At 42.0% G+C, this 19406-nt stretch overlaps 1 long non-coding RNA gene across 1 annotated transcript in view; it reads left to right on the forward strand.

The window, feature by feature from the left end:
- LOC122045537 overlaps nucleotides 1-16235 on the forward strand; it is a 32998-nt gene extending 16763 nt beyond the window's left edge. The window contains exon 3 of the long non-coding RNA XR_006130010.1: nucleotides 16062-16235. This is a non-coding gene — a long non-coding RNA (uncharacterized LOC122045537). The remainder of the gene's footprint in view (nucleotides 1-16061) is intronic.
- Nucleotides 16236-19406: the final 3171 nt, after the last annotated feature.

Genomic DNA, 19406 nt, shown 5'->3' on the forward strand with positions numbered 1-19406 from the left:
TTAACAACACACACTATGAGAGATACCATTTCCCAATTTATCGGGTTTATTGATTCATCGAACTAAATCTCACCCATTGATAAATTAAAGAAATAAATATCAAACATATGTGCTTGTTATTATATTAGGATTAACACACTTCCATAATAACCGAGGTCTTTGTTCCTTTATAAAGTCAGTATAAAAGGAACGACCTCAAATGGTCCTACTCAATACACTCTGAGTGTACTAGTGTAATTATATAGTCAAGATAAACTAATACCTAATTACACTACGACCTTCTAATGGTTTGTTCCTTTCCATTCCGGTCGAGCTGTTTATAATTTATAAGGTATCGATAACATCATCTTCTGTATGTGACACCACATACTATGTTATCTACAATAAATTAAATGAACAACTACAAACAAATGTAGATAATTAGACCAAATGTGATTCTTTATTCATAATGAATGTTTACAAAGCTTAGGCTTTCAGATACACTCCAACAATCTCCCACTTATACTAATGATTGCCGCCATATCTTCTACCATACATCTGATTCCATTCCTCCACATGCCGATCGAAACGGAAGGGCCTTAGTAAAAGGATCTGCCAGTTATCCACGATGCAATCTTGGCGATGACAACTTCTCCTCACTTCACGATCGGTGGTACTTGCGCTCTATATGTTTACTCGCCTTATGAGCTCGTGGTTCCTTCGAGTTTGCACACTGCTATTATCACAATAAATTGTGATGATCTTGGGCAAACCAGAATCACATCTAAGTCCATTAGAAAGTTCCTGAGTCATACTGCTTCTTTAGGCGCCTCAGAGGTCGCTACATACTCGACTTCCATGGTTGAGTCCGAAACGCATTTCGCTAACACCTCCATGAAATGGCTCCACCTCCTAAAGTAAACACATAGCCTGATGTAGACTTATTGTCCCTATCTGATTGAAAATCTGAATCCGTGTAACTCACAGGGAGTAAATCATCTGCTTGGTATACTAGCATATAATCTCTAGTCCTTCTCAGGTACTTTAATATATGCTTTACCGCAGTCCAATGTCCTTGTCCAGGGTTACTCTGATATCTGCTAACCATGCCCACGGCAAAACAGATATCAGGTCTCGTACATAGCATTGCATACATTAGGCTTCCTACAGCCGAAGCATAAGGAACTGCTTTCATGTCCTCTATCTCTTTTGATGTCTTCGGAGACATCTCTTTAGATAGAGCTACTCCATGCATAAAAGGTAAGAAACCTTTCTTGGAGTCTTGCATGCTAAACGAGCAAGGATTGTATCTATATATGAAGCTTGGGACAGACACAACATTCTTTTCTTGCGATCCCTTATAACTTTGATCCCAAGAATGTGTGCACAATCTCCTAAGTCCTTCATATCAAATTGTTTGGACAACCATACCCTTACGTCTGATAATACCTTGACATTGTTGCCAATTAACAAAATATCATCTACGTATAGTACAAGAAATACCACCACATTTCCGTTACACTTCTTGTATACACAAGACTTATCCGGACACTGAATAAATCCATACGACTGGATTACTTCATTAAACCGGATGTTCCAAGACCTTGAAGCTTGCTTTAGTCCATAAATGGACCGATTGAGCTTGCATACTAGATGCTCTTTGCCTTTTCAATAAATCCTCTGGTTGCTTCATATGGATGTTCTTCAAGACTTCCATTAAGGAAAGTCGTCTTGACATCCATTTGCCAAACTCATAATCCATATGAGCGCAATGGATAAGAGTATCCTGATAGACTTAAGCATGGCTACCGGTGAAAAGGTTTCATTTTTCTTTCTGAGTGTACCCTTTCGCAACAAGCCTAGCTTTGAAGGTTTCTACCTTCCCGTTTGTCCCTCTTTTCCTTTAGATCCACTTGCATCCAACGGCTTTTACACCATCGTGTGGTTCTACAAGCTCCAGACCTTATTAGAGTACATGGACTCTATTTCTGAATTCATTGCCTTTGCCAAGATGTTGCATCTATATCTTGAGTGCTTCGTCATATGTCGGGGATGTTTACCCGGGATCAAGTCCGAAGACTCTCCCAAAAACATGAATCTTTCAGGCTGCCTTACAACCCTCCCACTACAACGAGGCACTGTCTGTGGTTGTGTATCATGTGTGACACGTGTTGCAGTCTTTGTGGTACTTCATCTTGTACTGTTGGTACTGAAGTAGACGTGTCCTCTCTAAGTTCTTATAAAACAACTTTGCTACTGGGTTTGTGATCCATTATATAGTCTTCTTCTAAAAACTGGGCATTGGTGCTAACAATGACCTTCTGGTCTTTAGGACTATAAAATAAACCACCTTTCGTTCCTTTGGGATATCCTACAAATACGCGAACTTCTGTACGAGATTCTAACTTATCAGCATCTGGTTTCAGCACATGTGCTGGACTACCCCAAATCCGAATATGTCTTAGACTGGGTTTTCGCCCATTCCACAATTCTATGGGAGTAGAAGAAACTGATTTTGAAGGTACTAAGTTCGGAGCATATCACTGTTTCCAGAGCATATCCCAAAACGAATTTGGTAATTCTGAATAACTCATCGATCTAACCATCTCCATAAGAGTCCTATTCTTCGTTCTGCTACACCATTCTGCTGGGGTGTTCCAGGTGCAGACAATGGACCTCTGATAAGTAATTCCTAAACTCTCCTAAGAGGTATTCGCCACCACGATCCGATCGTAGTGTCTTGATATTTTACCTAGTCGTTTCTCCACATCACCTTGTATTCTTTGAACTTATCAAAGCACTCGGACTTGGTGCATTGGGTAAATGTATCCATATCTTGAATAATCGTCTATGAAAGAGACAAAATATTCAAAACCTCCTCTTGCCCGGACATAGGACCACACAAATCCGAGTGAACCAACTCTAACACTTCTTTGGCTCTATACCCTTGGCCTTGAACGGCCTCTTGGTCATTTTACCTTCTAAGCAAGATTCACAAGTTGGAAAATTTTCCAACTCTAATGAACTTAAAAGTCCATCACTATAAGCCTCTGAATCCTACTTAAGTTAATATGACCAAGCCTTAGATGCCAAAGATATGCTTGGTTCATTTCGAAGGTTCTTTTCTTATTAGAATTAGAAGATGAATTATAAATTTCCATGTTTTATTTTGTGGAAGAATTTGATTTAAAATATACAAATTGCCAACTAATGCACCGGAAAGATAATCACTTTATTTCTTTTAATAACTACATCTTCGAAACTCTCGTCCAAAGCATCTTTAGAAACTCGCTAAATCTTTCTCTAATCTACATGAATCTTTCCTTTAAATCCAAATTTCTGTGTTGTCTCCTTTGATCAGCACTGACCTTGAGTCGTCGAGCTAACAAACACCTTGCCCGCACCAAGGAATTGGATACATGATTGATCCTGTGTCTACACACCAGGTGCTGGTAGATAACACCGCTAAACATGTTTCAACAACTAGAGTATGAGATATACCTTTGTTTTGGTTCTTACGAGGACGGTCCGCTTCCAATGTCCACTGCTTGCAGACATGCCCTTGACTTCTTCATTCCAGCTTTAAATCCCGTACACTGAGATTTATTCACTTTCTTGCTGAACCAGTTTGTTTCTTCTTCTTCTTACCTTTCGGTTTAGAAACCATTTTCGAGATAGTGAATTTGAGCATTGTGACGAAATAACCCTTCTGCTGCATCTGTCAGTAGTTTCCCTAATGAATAAATCCTTTTATTCATATTATAGTTCAAACGGAATGCTCAAAACTTCTAGGTAGGGTTTGAGGATCATATCGATCCGGGTTTCCCATCAATTTCTCCTCCAAGGATCTCAGATTGTTCGGATAAGCCATCATGTTTAGGATATGATACCTCACAGGAGTACCCTCTTGCATGGTGCTGTCATTATCTTTCTCATAGCTTCTTGTCTAGAAGCCCTATCCCGATGACCAAAGAGTTCCTCGAGATTGTTCATAATATCATAGCTGTTGGTAAATCTTCTGATGTTGCAATACATTCGACATTGAAGCCAAATGTAACACCGCCATCTCATCTGCTTTTACCCATTTCCTATGATATTCAATCTCCTCTTGGGTAGATTCACCAGTAGGTGCATCCCGTCAATACAAATTTATAGCTTTCAGCAAGAAGAACAATATCCGGGTTTCTTCAATCTATGTGTTGGTCCAAGAAGTCTATTTTGTTGAAGTATGATGAAAGGTTGAAAGTCATCCTAAGAATCACAAATAACTTTTGGTCGGAACTCTAAATTTAGAATAATATTGATTCCTCAAACAATACTATTTTAAATTAACCAACACCTTAAAACACCGTGAATTTTGTATGCCACGTTAGTGTGGACGATACAAATTCAACATTTGTAAAGGAGGGTTTAAACCCATTAATTTTATTATCTTGTCAACCTAACTTTTGACAAATAAAATTAATAGTTGGTATTATTTGGTCACACAAATAATAGCAGTGACTCCGTTGGGAGGATACTATTAGATGTGTCTAAGTGTACACCATTACTTGACACTAAGTCCATTAATAAGATTATGCCCTTCCGCTGGGGAAGATCACACGCTCTTAATTAACTTCCCATAGTCATCCAAAAATGGAAGTCTGCTCTAGTGATCCACAAACAAGCTCATCCGCATGGAGGAAGGCACTTGAGCCAACGCCGAAGCTTGTTGCATCACTACAAACCAAGAATGGAGACCAGGATTTACTTAAAATCCTCTCCCACTTAGTTATTTATAAATGAGGAATTTTAACTATGCTAGCCTACTAAACTTGTAACTAACATGCACACACAAGACAATATAAAAGCAATAAATAGAAAATCTAATTTTCAGCTATTATGGCTTTTATCTTTAATTGTCCTCCGTGTGTTGTCATCCGAAGCTGCTGCCATATTTGGCCACCGCCACCGGGTCTAACTGTCGCATCCATCTTGCTCCGAGTTCCGCTGCGGTTCCACGCTTTGCAAGATTCGATCCATGACATAAATAGAATTTTACATTTTGATCCTATATTCCATAAAAGGAATGTACATGTATCTAGATCAAAATAAAATCCTAATAAAACTAAATACAGACTCCTGCAGTATTTTAATACAATCATGCACACATATAAATTGCCCTGACATGTCCAAGGGTCCAATCACACATAATTAACTAAAAGCCATAATAGTTGCATGCATCCATAGAGTTAGTACATCCTACTATTAACCCGCCTAAATTATGTATGACATGCATAATTAAACTAAATACCAAATATACAGAGGCAAACCCTAGCTCGATACCAATTGTTGGTTGCTACTCGAAAGCCTATAGTTCCTGTATAAAAATTTTGTACAAAGATCTGAACCTTTTCCTAGCTACCATGTGTTCTTTAAATTAAATTTTGGATCTTGCGGAACTTAACACGCTTGATCCAAACTTAATCTATTTGTTCTTTTAGGTTTTGACTTGGATCTCTCGCGGAACTTAACACGTCCAAGTCTCCTTAAGTTATTAATTCCATTAAATATTAATTTCCATAAAAGGTTCCAGTATCGACATGGCGAGGCACATGACCTTCTTGGATATGGGAGCAACCACCACCGACTAGACAAAACCTTTTAAAGAAAGCTAATATTTAATTTCCTAAAATAACTTTAGGTTAACCAAAGAGAACAATCAAATCACAAGGAAAAAAGAAACAAAGAACACAACTTCGAAAAACATATTCGAAATACTAGAATGTAAGCCTCTTGTATTTGGTATTATTTCCATAAATAACTAGCATGATGCGGAAATAGAAATTACTAGTTATACCTTGTAGAAAAACCTCTTGATCTTCTACCGTATTCCTCTTCTAACCTCGGACGTTGTGTGGGCAACGATCTACCAAGATGAGAAACCACCAACCACCTTCTTCTTCTCCAAGCAAGGTTCGGCCACAAAGGAAGAACTTTACCAAAGAAGAAAATCAAAATACTAACCAAGCTCCAAGAGATGCTAGCTTTCTCTCCTTCTTCTTCTTCTTCTCCAAGTAGTATCCGGCCACCACAAGAACTCCAAGAGATGAAGTATTCGGCCACCACAAGAGGAAGAGAGGGAGAGGGTAATGGCCGGCCACAACACCAAGGAGAAAGGGAGAGAAAACAATAGAGGTTGTGTCTTGTGAAGGCACCCTCACCCCTTCTTTTATATTCCTTGGCCTAGGCAAATTAGGAAATTTAATTACAATAAAATTTCCTTAATTTCCTTGAGATGATTTATTTGAGAAAAATAAAATAAAATTTCTCAAATAAACTCTAATGGCCGGCCATCAAGAGGAAGCAAATTGGACAAGTTTTAATCAACAATTAAAACTTTCCTTATTTGTTTCGGAAATTTTAAAAATAAAATTTCTCTTTAAAATCTCTTCATGGTTAATAAAAGGAAATATCTATAATTTTAATTTTATTAACATGTGAATAATTTTAAAGAGAAAATAAAACTCTCAATCTACAAATAAGGAAAGAGATCTAATCTCTTTCTTTAATCTTTTGTAAATCTGTTACAAGAGAGATATTTTAATTTTAATTCTCTTTAAAATATATCTTCCACATAATAATAAGATCTAAAATGAAATTGCTTTTCTATTTAATTATGGTCGGCCCTACTAGCTTGGGTTCAAGCTAGGGCCGCCACCTTAAACCCAAGCTTAGGCCCTAGCTTGGTTCCCAAGCTAGCTTGGCCGGCCCCTTTAGGGGTATGAAGGTGGGTATATGTGGGTATAGTACTCTATAAATAAGAGGCTACGATAGGGACCGAGAGGAGGAATTGGTTTGGTCTCCCGATAAAATTAAGCATCCCCGAACACACAACTTAATTTTATCAATGATAATTCATTCCACTAGAGAACTATCATTGAACTACCGCACCAATCCCAAATTACATTTTTGGGCTCCTTCTTATTATGAGTGTGTTAGTCTCCCTGTGTTTAAGATATCGAATGTCCACTAATTAAGTGAGTTACTGACAACTCATTTAATTAATATCTAAGTCCAAGAGTAGTACCACTCAACCTTATTATCATGTCGGACTGAGTCCACTGCGAGGGTTTAACATGACAATCTTTATGAGCTCCTCTTGAGGACATTATCAACCTAGTATCACTAGGACACGCTTCTTCTATAATCAACAACACACACTATGAGTGATACCATTTCCCAATTTATCGGGTTTATTGATTCATCGAACTAAATCTCACCCATTGATAAATTAAAGAAATAAATATCAAACATATGTGCTTGTTATTATATTAGGATTAAGAGCACACACTTCCATAATAACTGAGGTCTTTGTTCCTTTATAAAGTCAGTATAAAAGGAACGACCTCAAATGGTCCTACTCAATACACTCTGAGTGTACTAGTGTAATTATATAGTCAAGATAAACTAATACCTAATTACACTACGACCTTCTAATGGTTTGTTCCTTTCCATTCTGGTCGTGAGCTACTGTTTACAATTTATAAGGTACTGATAACATCATCTTCTGTATGTGACACCACATACTATGTTATCTACAATATAAATTAAATGAACAACTACAAACAAATGTAGATAATTAGACTAAATGTGATTCTTTATTCATAATGAATGTTTACAAAGCTTAGGCTTTCAGTATACACTCCAACAGGTTCGGCATCCCTCGCCGACTAGTGTCCGACAACGGGCGGCAGTTCACAGGGAAGATGTTAGAGGATTGGTGCAAGAGCTACGGCATTGAGCAACATTTCACATCCGTGGCCTATCCTCAGAGCAACGGTCAAGCTGAAGTGGCCAACCGGGAAATTCTCTTGCGCGTTCGGCTCGACCATTTGGGAGGAAGTTGGCCGGATGAAGTGCCGAACGTCTTGTGGGCCATCCGAACAACGCCAAAAGAAGGGACAGGAGTCACACCGTTCCATTTGGTATATGGTGGGGAGGCCGTCATTCCGGTTGAAGTCGGCGTGGAGTCCGCCCGGATCCAGAGCTACGATGAGGACAACGCCGAACGGAGAAACATGGAGCTGGATTTGGTAGAAGAGGAGAGGCAAAGGCGTCGGTCGGTGATGGCGCATCGGAATGAAGCAAAACTATAACGGTAGCGTCATTCCGGGATCATTCCAGGATCGGCGACCTTGTCCGGAAGAAAGTCAAGCCGGTCGGCGACGTCGGCAAGCTTGAAGCTCCATGGGCAGGTCCATCCGGAATCATCGAAAAGCTCCGCTCGGGCGCGTATTATCGGAGGATGAGGAAGGTCGACAGCTAGATAGGCCGTGGAGCGCGAACCACCTTACCGGGCGGGGTGAAAGGTGTGCCTATGTAAATCATCTTGTGTACTTTTTTCGACTGAATACTTGAAATGCAGAAACGAAAAATCAAGAGAACAAATAAGACATCGCCAACAAAAGAACGAAGGCCCCGAGCCGCTCGGCCGGAGATAAATAGGTCGGGCCAAGCGCTCTAAAATTGAAGGCCCCGTACCATTCGGACGGAGGTATATTATCCTAACCCGGATGCTCGACGAAGCGGACCCTGAGCCATTCGGCCAAGAGTACGTTATCCGAGCTGGGTGAAAGGAACCAAAAGTGATAAAGGGAGGGCAAAGCCCGAAGCAGGCGTCAAATTAGCGTAGTCGTCTAGCCCAGACGTTAAACCGAGAGCCGCACCGACCGTATAAAACCGAGCGAAAATCGACGAGCACCGTCGTAAAATCGAGAGTCGCACCGATCGGATATAAACATCCGCCCGAAGCCGAGCATAAAAATCGAGCCGCTACCGATAGGCTATAAACATCCGCGCAAGTGAGCCCGTCGTTAAAATCGAGCGCAAAATCCAGAGCCGATCGGCTATAAACATCCGCTACGACGAGCACCGTCGTTAAAATCGAGCCGCGCCGATGGCATCCGCTACCGACGAGCACCGCAATCGGGTCGTTAAAATCGAAACCCGATGGCTATAAACATCCGCGCCGACGAGCACCGTCGCAAAATGCCGCGCGAATCGGCTATAAACATCGCGCCGACGAGCACGTTAAAATGCCGAAGCCGCGCCGATCGGCTATAAACATCGCGCGAAGCACCGTCGTTAAAATCGAGCCGCGCCGATCGGCTATAAACATCCGCCGAGCGAGCACCGTCGTAAAATCGAGGCGCTGATCGGCTATAAACATCCGCTGCCGAGCACCGTCGTTAAAAATCGAGTCGCGCGATCGGCTATAAACATCGCGCCGACGAGCACGTCGTTAAAATCGAGAGCCGCGTCGATCGCTATAAACATCTGCGCCGACGCACGACGTTAAAATCGAGAGCCGCCGATCGGCTATAAACATCCGCGCGACGAGCACCGTCAAAATCGAGCCGCGCCGATAATCATCGAGAGGCGGATCAACATCCGCGCCGGCGAGCACCGCCGTTAAAATCGAGAGCCGCCGATCGGCTATAAACATCCGCGCCGACGAGCACCGTCGTTAAAATCGAGAGCCGCGCCGATCGGCTATAAACATCCGCGCCGACGAGCACCGCCGTTAAAAATCGAGAGCCGCCGCGATCGGCTATAAACATCCGCGCGACGAGCATTCGCAAAATCGAGAGCCGCCCCGATCGGCTATAAACATCCCGCGCCGATCGGATCGCGCCGCATCAACCGGCCGCTAAAATACTGCGCCCGACGAGCACCGTCGTTAAAAATCGAGAGCCGCGCCGATCGACTATAAATATACCAAGCGGAAGAACGAATATCAGAGTAAGAAACCGCGGAAACTACAAATATTAAAACATTCAGGCCCGATTGGGGGTTGGTCCTTCGATACTCGGCGTTTGTTGACTTCACGCAAGCAGGATACGTGCAGAGCGAGTAGGTCTTCTCGCTCGGACTTTATGCAATGAGCCAAGCTGATCGGACGCGTGAGGGAGAAAGCTTAAGAGCATGACTGGCAAAAATTTTACAAGCATCAATGTTAAGCAAACAGAAGAATATTATGGACAATGAGTAGGAAGACAGGAAAAGGGATATCGTTTCATTAGAAGAAAAATTATGCCGAACGGCACGTACAAAAATTTTACATCCGCCGAGCGGATGAAGTACAGAAAGTGCTTGAAATAACCCGCATCACTCCGGATCCTCAAAATTAAAAAAGGTGTCCGGGATGTCGTCAATCATGGCCGCCAGTTCGGGAGGGGGAATGCTCAGGTCAGCAGGAAGATGCCCCCCCTTCTTGAAGTACGCCGTGGTGACCTTGACCGCCTCGAGGAAGGTTGAGGAGACGTTGCCACCAAACTTTTCGCCAAATCGCTCGGAGCCTGGCGCGCTGCTGCTAGCCGACTTGGCTCGCCCTCCTTATATTTTTTGAGTGCCGCTCGGGAAGCGGTTAAGGTATCTTGGACTGCCTTCAAGTCCATCTCAGCTTTTGTGCGTTCAGCGGAACGGATCTTCCGCTCGGCATCCAACTCGGCCCCTAGCTTCTTAGACTGCTGATCTAGGGCCCGGACATCGACTTTCATTTTATCTAGATCAGCAATTGCTCGCCTCTTCCGACCATTGGCGCGCTTCACATCCCCGTCCCGCTTCTTCACCAAGTCTTCGAGTCGGGCCACCTCTGCAGCCAGATCGTCTGTTCGGCCTCAAGAGCTTGTTTCTCCGCGGCCGTGGGACCTCCCGACACTTGGAGTTTTCTAGGAGATCCTCCAACTCGGCTAGCCGATGGCTCGTGGCGATTTGCTCAGGCGCTGTAAGGGAAATAATAATGTCGGAATCAAACAATAACATGACACGGAATGAAGATGGGTTTACGAGGGCTTTCACGATATTGTTATCGCTGCTTGGGCCATAAGGGCCAGATCAGGCGTCCTCAAGAGCTTGGCGGCGGACCATCAGGTTATTTCGTGAGCAGGGCTCGATGGCCGATCAGCAAATAGTATTTGACGGGAATCGGAGGGTGGTCTTGATGGTAGGGTGGCCGGACGGCGCCGCCTGATGCGGGGACTCCCCTATGGTGGAAGTTTCGCCCAACCGACGTAAGCGGCGGCGAGTTCGGGGAGGAGAGCCGGAGGGCTGTGCGATAGGCGAGGCCACAGGGGTCCCGATCTGCGGGGGCGTGCGGTCAGGCGAAGTTACGCTGATCGGCGCCTGTGGTTCCCCCTCTTGGGTCGGCGGAAGGCTGGGGTCTCTTCGACGTTTCCGCCGAACCTCCAATGGTGGATCTCCAACCTGGGGAACGCCCAGCTCGGCGGGAGCCGAGGAAACAGGATCCGCCTCAACCTCCGTTGAAGCGGATGGGGCAGCAATTGGGGATGAGTCTGTTGGAGTGTATACTGAAAGCCTAAGCTTTGTAAACATTCATTATGAATAAAGAATCACATTTGGTCTAATTATCTACATTTGTTTTGTAGTTGTTCATTTAATTTATATTGTAGATAACATAGTATGTGGTGTCACATACAGAAGATGATGTTATCAGTACCTTATAAATTATAAACAGTGAGCTCACGACCGTAATGGAAAGGAACAAACCATTAGAAGGTCGTGAGTAATTAGGTATTAGTTTATCTTGACTATAATTACACTAGTACACTCAGTGTATTGAGTAGGACCATTTGAGGTCGCTCCTTTTATCGACTTTATAAAGGAACAAAGACCTCGTTATTATGGAAGTGTGTGCTCTTAATCCTAATATAATAACAAGCACATATGTTTGATATTTATTTCTTTAATTTATCAATGGGTGAGATTTAGTTCGATGAATCAATAAACCCGATAAATTGGGAAATGGTATCACTCATAGTGTGTGTTGTTGATTATAGAAGGAAACTGTGTCCTAGTGATACTAGGTTGATAATGTCCTCAAGAGGAGCTCATAAAGATTGTCATGTTAAACCCTGCAGTGGACTTAGTCCGACATGATAATAAGGTTGAGTGGTACTACTCTTGGACTTAGATATTAATTAAATGAGTTGTCGATAACTCACTTAATTAGTGGACATTCGATATCTTAAACACATGGAGACTAACACACTCATAATAAGAAGGAGCCCAAAATATAATTTGGGATTGGTGCGGTAGTTCAATGATAGTTCTCTAGTGGAATGAATTATCATTGATAAAATTAAGTTGTGTGTTCGGGGGAACATGGGATGCTTAATTTTATCGGAGACCAAACCAATTCCTCCTCTCGGTCCCTATCGTAGCCTCTTATTTATAGAGTACTATACCACATATACCCACCTTCTATACCCACCTAAAGGGGGCCGGCCATAGTTGGGAACCAAGCTGGCCAAGCCTTGGTTTATAGGTGGCGGCCCTAGCTGAACCCAAGCTAGTAGGGCCGGCCATAAAATAGAAAAGAAATTTAATTTTAGATTTTATTATTATGTGGAAGATATTTTAAAGAGAATTAAAATTAAAATATCTCTTGTAAAGATTTACAAAGATTAAAGAAAGAGATTAGATCTCTTTCCTTATTTGTAGATTGGAGAGTTTTATTTTCTCTTTAAAATTATTCACATGTTAATAAAATTAAAATTATAGATATTTCCTTTTATTAACCATGAAGAGATTTTAAGGAGAAATTTTATTTTTTAAAATTTCTAGATACGAATAAGGAAAGTTTTAATTGTTGATTAAAACTTGTCCAATTTGCTTCCTCTTGATGTGGCCGACCATTAGAGATTTATTTGAGAAATTTTATTTTATTTTTCTCAAATAAATCATCTCAAGAAAATTAAGGAAATTTTATTGTAATTAAATTTCCTAATTTGCCTAGGCCAAGGAATATAAAAGAAGGGTGAGGTGCCTTCAAGAACACAACCTCTATTGTTTCTCTCCCTTTCTCCTTGGTGTGGTGGCCATCCTCTCCCTCTCTTCCTCTTGTGGTGGCCGAATACTTCATCTCTCTTGGAGTTCTTGTGGTGGCCGGATACTACTTGGAGAAGAAGAAGAAGAAGGAGGATCTCTTGGAGCTTGGTTAGTATTTTGATTTTCTTCTTTGGTAAAGTTCTTCCTTTGTGGCCGAACCTTGCTTGGAGAAGAAGAAGGTGGTTGGTGGTTTCTCATCTTGGAGCTTGATCGTTGCCCACACAACGTCCGAGGTTAGAAGAGGAATACGGTAGAAGATCAAGAGGTTTTTCTACAAGGTATAACTAGTAATTTCTATTTCCGCATCATGCTAGTTATTTATGGAAATAATACCAAATACAAGAGGCTTACGTTCTAGAATTTCGAATATGGTTTTTCGAAGTTGTGTTCTTTTGTTTCTTTCTTTTCCTTGTGATTTGATTGTTCTCTTTGGTTAACCTAAAGTTATTTTAGGAAATTAAATATTAGCTTTCTATTAAAGGTTTTGTCTAGTCGGTGGTGGTTGCTCCCATATCCAAGAAGGCCATGTGCCTCACCACGTCAGTACTGGGAACCTTTTATGGAAATTAATATTTAATGGAATTAATAACTTAAGGAGACTTGGGTCGAACGTGTTAAGTTCCGCAGGAGATCCAAGTCAAAACCTAAAAGAACAAATAGATTAAGTTTTGGATCAAACGTGTTAAGTTCCGCAGGCGATCCAAAATTTAATTTAAAAGAACACATGGTAGCTAGGAAAAGGTTCAGACCTTTGTACAAAATTTTTGTACAGTTGAACCTATAGGCTTTCCGAGTAGCAACCAACAGAGTCCCCTCTCGGCGAGCTTTTTTTTCGTAGCCGCTTCAATCTCCACGGACTTCAATTTCAGGTTAGCGGTAGCCTTGGAACGCCACATGACTTCAGCTGCAATAAAAGAAATTAAAATCAATTAGACAAAAAAAGACCAAGGGAGTAAAGGGTCCTTACTCATGCGGAAGGGGAGATTTGCCCGAACAGGAGACAATCCGAAAATATACAACACCCCCTTGAGCAGCAACTGGTCGATCTTGTATCGCTGACCGGACAACCAGTTCGCCGCATGAAGATAGGCTGGGTTGCTTCTGAACTTGCCAAGCTCCGGCTGAGTCGGCACAGCGGTCTGCCATCTGGTTCGGAAAGCTGGCCGCTCGGGAAGTCGGATGTAAAAGAAAAACTCCTTCCAATGTTTGTTGGAGGTCGGCATATTATCAAAAAATTTAAAGCCTATTCTACTTTGGAAAATAAAAGTGCCCGGCTCGGATTGCTTGGGGTAGAAGAAGAAGTGGAATATTTTAGGGTCAAGAGGAATACTGTGTAACTTAAAGAGGACGACCACTCCGCTCAGCAGCCTAAAGGAATTCGGCACAAGTTGGCCGAGCGGGATGCGGAAATAGTTACAAACCTCCAAAATAAAGGGATGGGTAGGAAATCTGAGGCCGCCCTGGAATTGATCTAAAAAGAAACAAATTGTGCCGATCGGCGGGTCATGTGGCCGGTCGGTCGGGTCGGCTATAATTATTTCGTGGTCATCAGGAATCCCATACGTCCGAACCAGGCGCCGAGCACCCTCCTCATCAAATCGGCTCTCGATGGTCAGGTACCAAGGGCCCTGAACGCCAACAGCGGGTTCGGAGGAGCTTGCCATCTCGGAGAGGCGAAAGAATAGCAAGAAATCGAAAGAAGGGGAGCGAAAGAGGCGAAATGAGCAGGGAAAACCTAGTAAGTGAAGGAAGAAGACTCACTGAGGAGGAAACGGGCGGAAAAGATCACCGGGGAAAAGGTAGTAGACGGAAAGTGGGACTGGATCGCCGAAGGCTACAGCGACAGAGGAGGCAGAAGGAGGAAGCACGAGCGAGCGTGCGGCAGAGGAGGAGAACTGAGACTTTATACAGCCGGGGCCCGTCGGCCTCCGCCGTCCGATCCAGGTCACGAAGGACAAGGACGCCATCGGGCCGTCCATTTCAAACGGGGGCGTCCCATCATAAGTGACGCCGCCGCCACACAATGGTCGACATGTGGCGCCCTGTCATCAAGCACAATTAATGCGCCCATACCGCGCACGCTTCGCCTTAATGAAAAAGATTGCACGATTTCCGAGAAGATTTAGACAAGCAAACACCCATGTTGAGCGACAAGACAACCAAAACGAAGAGCCGAGCGGCTGAATTTGGCAGAAGGGTCGAACGGCCCCAAGAATATTTTGAGCCACGGAAAGGCGACGACCGCCCGCTCGGGCACGTATAGTCCAGTCAGTCGGACTCATTGCCTCCTTCGACTAGACTTGAAGGGAAGGCAAGTGATCCGGCGGTAAGAATGGGGGATCGCGGTAAGAATGGGGGACCCACCTTCTGAAGGGTCCCAACCTAAGGACGGATGGAGGGCTGGCCAAGCGGGTAATGGTCCGAGCGGAGCTAGAGATAACCCATCCAGGGGCTTGGGTTTCCGACGCCAAGGTAGGAGGATCGAAGGGTCGAGCGGTAGTCCGCTCGGCAGGGGCCAGAGGGCCGAGCGGGTTGTCCGTTCGGCCAAAATACGGGCGAGGGTACAAAGGTGGCCGAGCGGCCTATGCGCTCAGCTCGGGATATGGGATATCAGCAGAAGGATGATTAGCCCGTACACAAGATCGCGCATCATGGAAAGGTTGATACAGTAGCAGTATGGTCTCATGGACGTCTGCCTGACAGATCCATATTTGGGCATGGCCCTTCTGACAGACTCATACCTGGGCATGGTCAAAGGCATGTGGTTGCTTCGACTGGCGCGCCCAGGCTTCTTCGAGAGGTCTATATAAGGCCTCCATTTCTTCACCGGAGGTATGCAAAAAATCTTCATCTTGAAGCCACCTATTCGTTATTCCTCGCCTGACTTGAGCGTCGGAGGGCCGTCGCCGGGACACCCCTCCCGGTTCGGTTTTACTGCAGGTTCGCCGGAGCGCTCGAGGATCCAGCAGGGAGCGCCACGTGCCCAGTGTCCGTTGACTCCCAGTTCGGACAGGATCAATTATACATATATATGTATAAATGTAGAACTTTAAGAATAATCCTAAATTTGTAACAAAAGATGATGATTTATTCTACTTACTTGACTTCTTCAATAAGATTAAATTCATGCACATCTTTCTTGAGTATCCACTTAGCCATTTGGCTAATTTGCTACATTCCTTGGTCTCCAGTTTTGCAGACACAGGGATCCTTTTTGATATTACTGTTGATTTTGGACTTTCATAGAGTTGCTCAGAGATCTCGACGTGCTGATTTTCTGGTTTGTTTTACTTTTGTTTCGCTGTATTTACATTTTGCACTTTTGTTACAGATGTCGTTTATCTGTATAGTAATTGTAGTCTATGGATAGATATATATAATTGATACATTTTGTGGTTATGTTGTTTCTATTTTATGTATGTTCCAGCCGTGTGGGCTGATGAATATGTTGTTTATGTTTATATATTGTGATGTATGTATGTATGCTTCATATTGTTACCGGTACAGGGGAGATGCTGTCGGATTTTTGTCTGGCAGGGACTCCTCTGGGGGCGTGACATTTATGGTCGGCAGCATCAACACAAGAGGAGTCCTTGGTGGCCGGTTCTAGCTAGGAGAAGAAGGAGAGAAAGGAGGCTTTATTTCTAGCATCCCTTGGAGCTTGGTGGTGGTGGCGTGGCCTAACCTCACATCTCTTGGAGTTTTTTTGTGGTGGCTGAAACTAGATTGGAGAAGAAGGAGCTTACGTGGCTCTCATCTCGGTAGATTGTCGCTCACATGACGTCCGAGATAAGAAGAGGAATACGGTAGAAGATCAAGAGGTCGTGCATACAAAGAAAGGTATATCTAGTAATTATTTTCTGCTTCATGCTAGTTTTTCTTTGTATGAATTCCAATCACAAGAGGCATATGATTCTAGATTTTCAGATTAGATATTCGAGTTTGTGTTTTTTTGTTGTTTTTCGAATTTGTGATTCGATTGTTCTTTTTGGTTAAACTTAATGTTATTTTAGGAAATTAAATATTGAATTTCTTTAAAAGGCTTTGTCGAGGTAGTGGTGGATGATCCCATACTCAAGAATGCCTAGTGTCTTGCCATGTTTGACCTAGGAGACGATTTTAGAAATAAATATTTAATCAACTTTGTAACATAGGTCAGACTTGGATCAATAGTGTTAAGTTCCGCTTGTGATCTAAGTCTAAACTATTAAGAACAGATAAGTTAAATTTGGAATCAATAATGTTAAGTTTCGTTTGTGATTCCTAATTTAATTTCTAAAGAACACAATAGGTTGTTTAGGAAAGGTTTGACACTTGTACAAAAATTTTATACAGTGAAACCGGTACGATATTCCTACGGCCAACCAACAATTGGTATCAGAGCTAGAGTTTGCCTCTGTGTGTTTAGTTTTCAATTTAGTTATGCACATGTCATACATAATTTAGGCAAGATAATAGTAGGATGTGCTAACTTTGTGGTTGTAGGCTCCAACTATTATGGCTTATAGATGTTGTGTGTGATTGGATCCTTGGACATGTCAAGGGCATTATTTTGTGTGTGCATGATTGTATATATCAAATACAGCAGGAGCTGTATTAGTTTTAGAATTTTACTTTTTTGTTTGATCTAGAATACATGTACATTCCTTTATGGAATATGGGATCGATATATGTAAAATTCTATTTTTGTCGCGGATCGTATCCTTGCGAAGCGTGGTGCTATTGGAGGACCAGAGGCGCAGCAGAAAATGAAGCTCGATGGACCCGACGACATGGACCCGATGGCGGTGGCTAAAGATGGTAGCAGCCAGGTTTGGAGCACACGAAGAACAGTGATGGAAGAAGCCATAATAGTTCAAAAATTAATTTTCATATTTATTGCTCTTATTTATTGTGATGTGTGTGTGCATGCGTTGTATGCTTGATAGGTTAAAATTCCTCACCTTAAATAACTAAGTGGGAGAGGGATTAGTAGATAGATTCCACGATCTCCATTACTGGTTTGTAAGTGATGCAAACAAACTTGCGCGTTGGCTCTGAGCGCCTTCCTCCATATCGGATGAGTTTGTTTACGGATCACTAGATCAAACTTCCTTTATGGATGGTTATAGGAAATTATTTAGGAGCGTGTGATCTTCCCCATCGGAAGGGGCACAATCCTACTTAATGGAATTAGTATCAAGTAATGGTATACACTTAGGCACATTTAATAGTATCCTCCCCATCGGAGTCACTACTATTATTTGTGTGACCAAAGGAAAACTAACTATTAATTTGTCATAAAAATAGGTTGACAAGATAATAAAATTAAAACCCCCTCTTACAAATATTTGAATTTGTATATGTCTACACTATCGTGACATACAAAATTCACGGTGTTTGAGGTAATTTTATTTGTCATAAAGATTTATTGACAAGATAATTAATGGGTAAAACCCTCCTCTTACAAATGTTTGAATTTGTATACGTCGACACTATCGTGGCATGCATAATTCCCGGTGTTTGAGGTGTTAGTGAATTTAAATAATATTGTTTGAGGAATCAATGTTATTTTAAATTCAAAGTTTTGACCAAATATTTGATCAAAGAAAGATCAACTATTAATTTTATTTGTCATAAAGATAGGTTGACAAGATAATAAAATTAATGGATAAAACTCCTATTAAAGTTTGAATTTGTATACGTTCACGCTAACGTGGCATACAAAATTCATGAGATTTTAAGGTGTTGGTCTTGACCAAATATTTTTGTGATTTTTGGGATTTCAAATGTTTGTCAATCCCTTAGCTGTTATACTATAGAATAGACTTAGTAGTCTCAATTATGATTGGAAACAAAACTTGGACTTTAAGGTGGACTGTCCTCTAAGAAATGAGAACAATAAAAGTGTATTTAATTCATTAGTTGTTGAAACATGTTTAGTGGTGTTATCTACCGGTACCTGGTGTGTAGATATGAGAGCCACTGATCATGTCTGCAATTCATTGCAGGGGTTCCAGGAAACCTGACAACTATATGAAAGGGAAAATACCATCTACATGAGCACTGCTGCAAATATAGCAGTTGTTGCAGTGGGAGATGTTTATCCTCTAATAGGAATAAAACATGGATTTTGAGAAATTGTCTTTACGTACTAAGTTTAGAAAGATTTTGATTTTGATTTTGATTTCTAAACTATTAAAGAATAGATATTCTCTCTATTTTGGTAACAAAGTTATTATCAAGAAAATAGGAAAGTTATCTGTTCTGGTACGTTGGTTGGCAATTTAAAATATAATAACTCCCACGATGCAACAAATGAAAATTAATAACACATCTTCTAACTCTAAGAGAAAGCAACCTTTGGAAATGAACCAATCATATCTTTGGCATCTAAGGCTAGGTCATATTAACTTGAGTAGGATTCAAAGGATAATAGTTAATGAACTTTTGGGTTCATTGGTGGTGGAAAACTTTCCAACCTGCGAGCCTTACTTGGAAAGGAAAATGACCAAGAAGCTTTTTTCTAAGGGGTAAGGAGCTAAAGATCTGTTTGA

The sequence above is a fragment of the Zingiber officinale genome, chromosome 2B (genome assembly GCF_018446385.1).
Source record: "Zingiber officinale cultivar Zhangliang chromosome 2B, Zo_v1.1, whole genome shotgun sequence".
Taxonomy (NCBI): domain Eukaryota; kingdom Viridiplantae; phylum Streptophyta; class Magnoliopsida; order Zingiberales; family Zingiberaceae; genus Zingiber; species Zingiber officinale.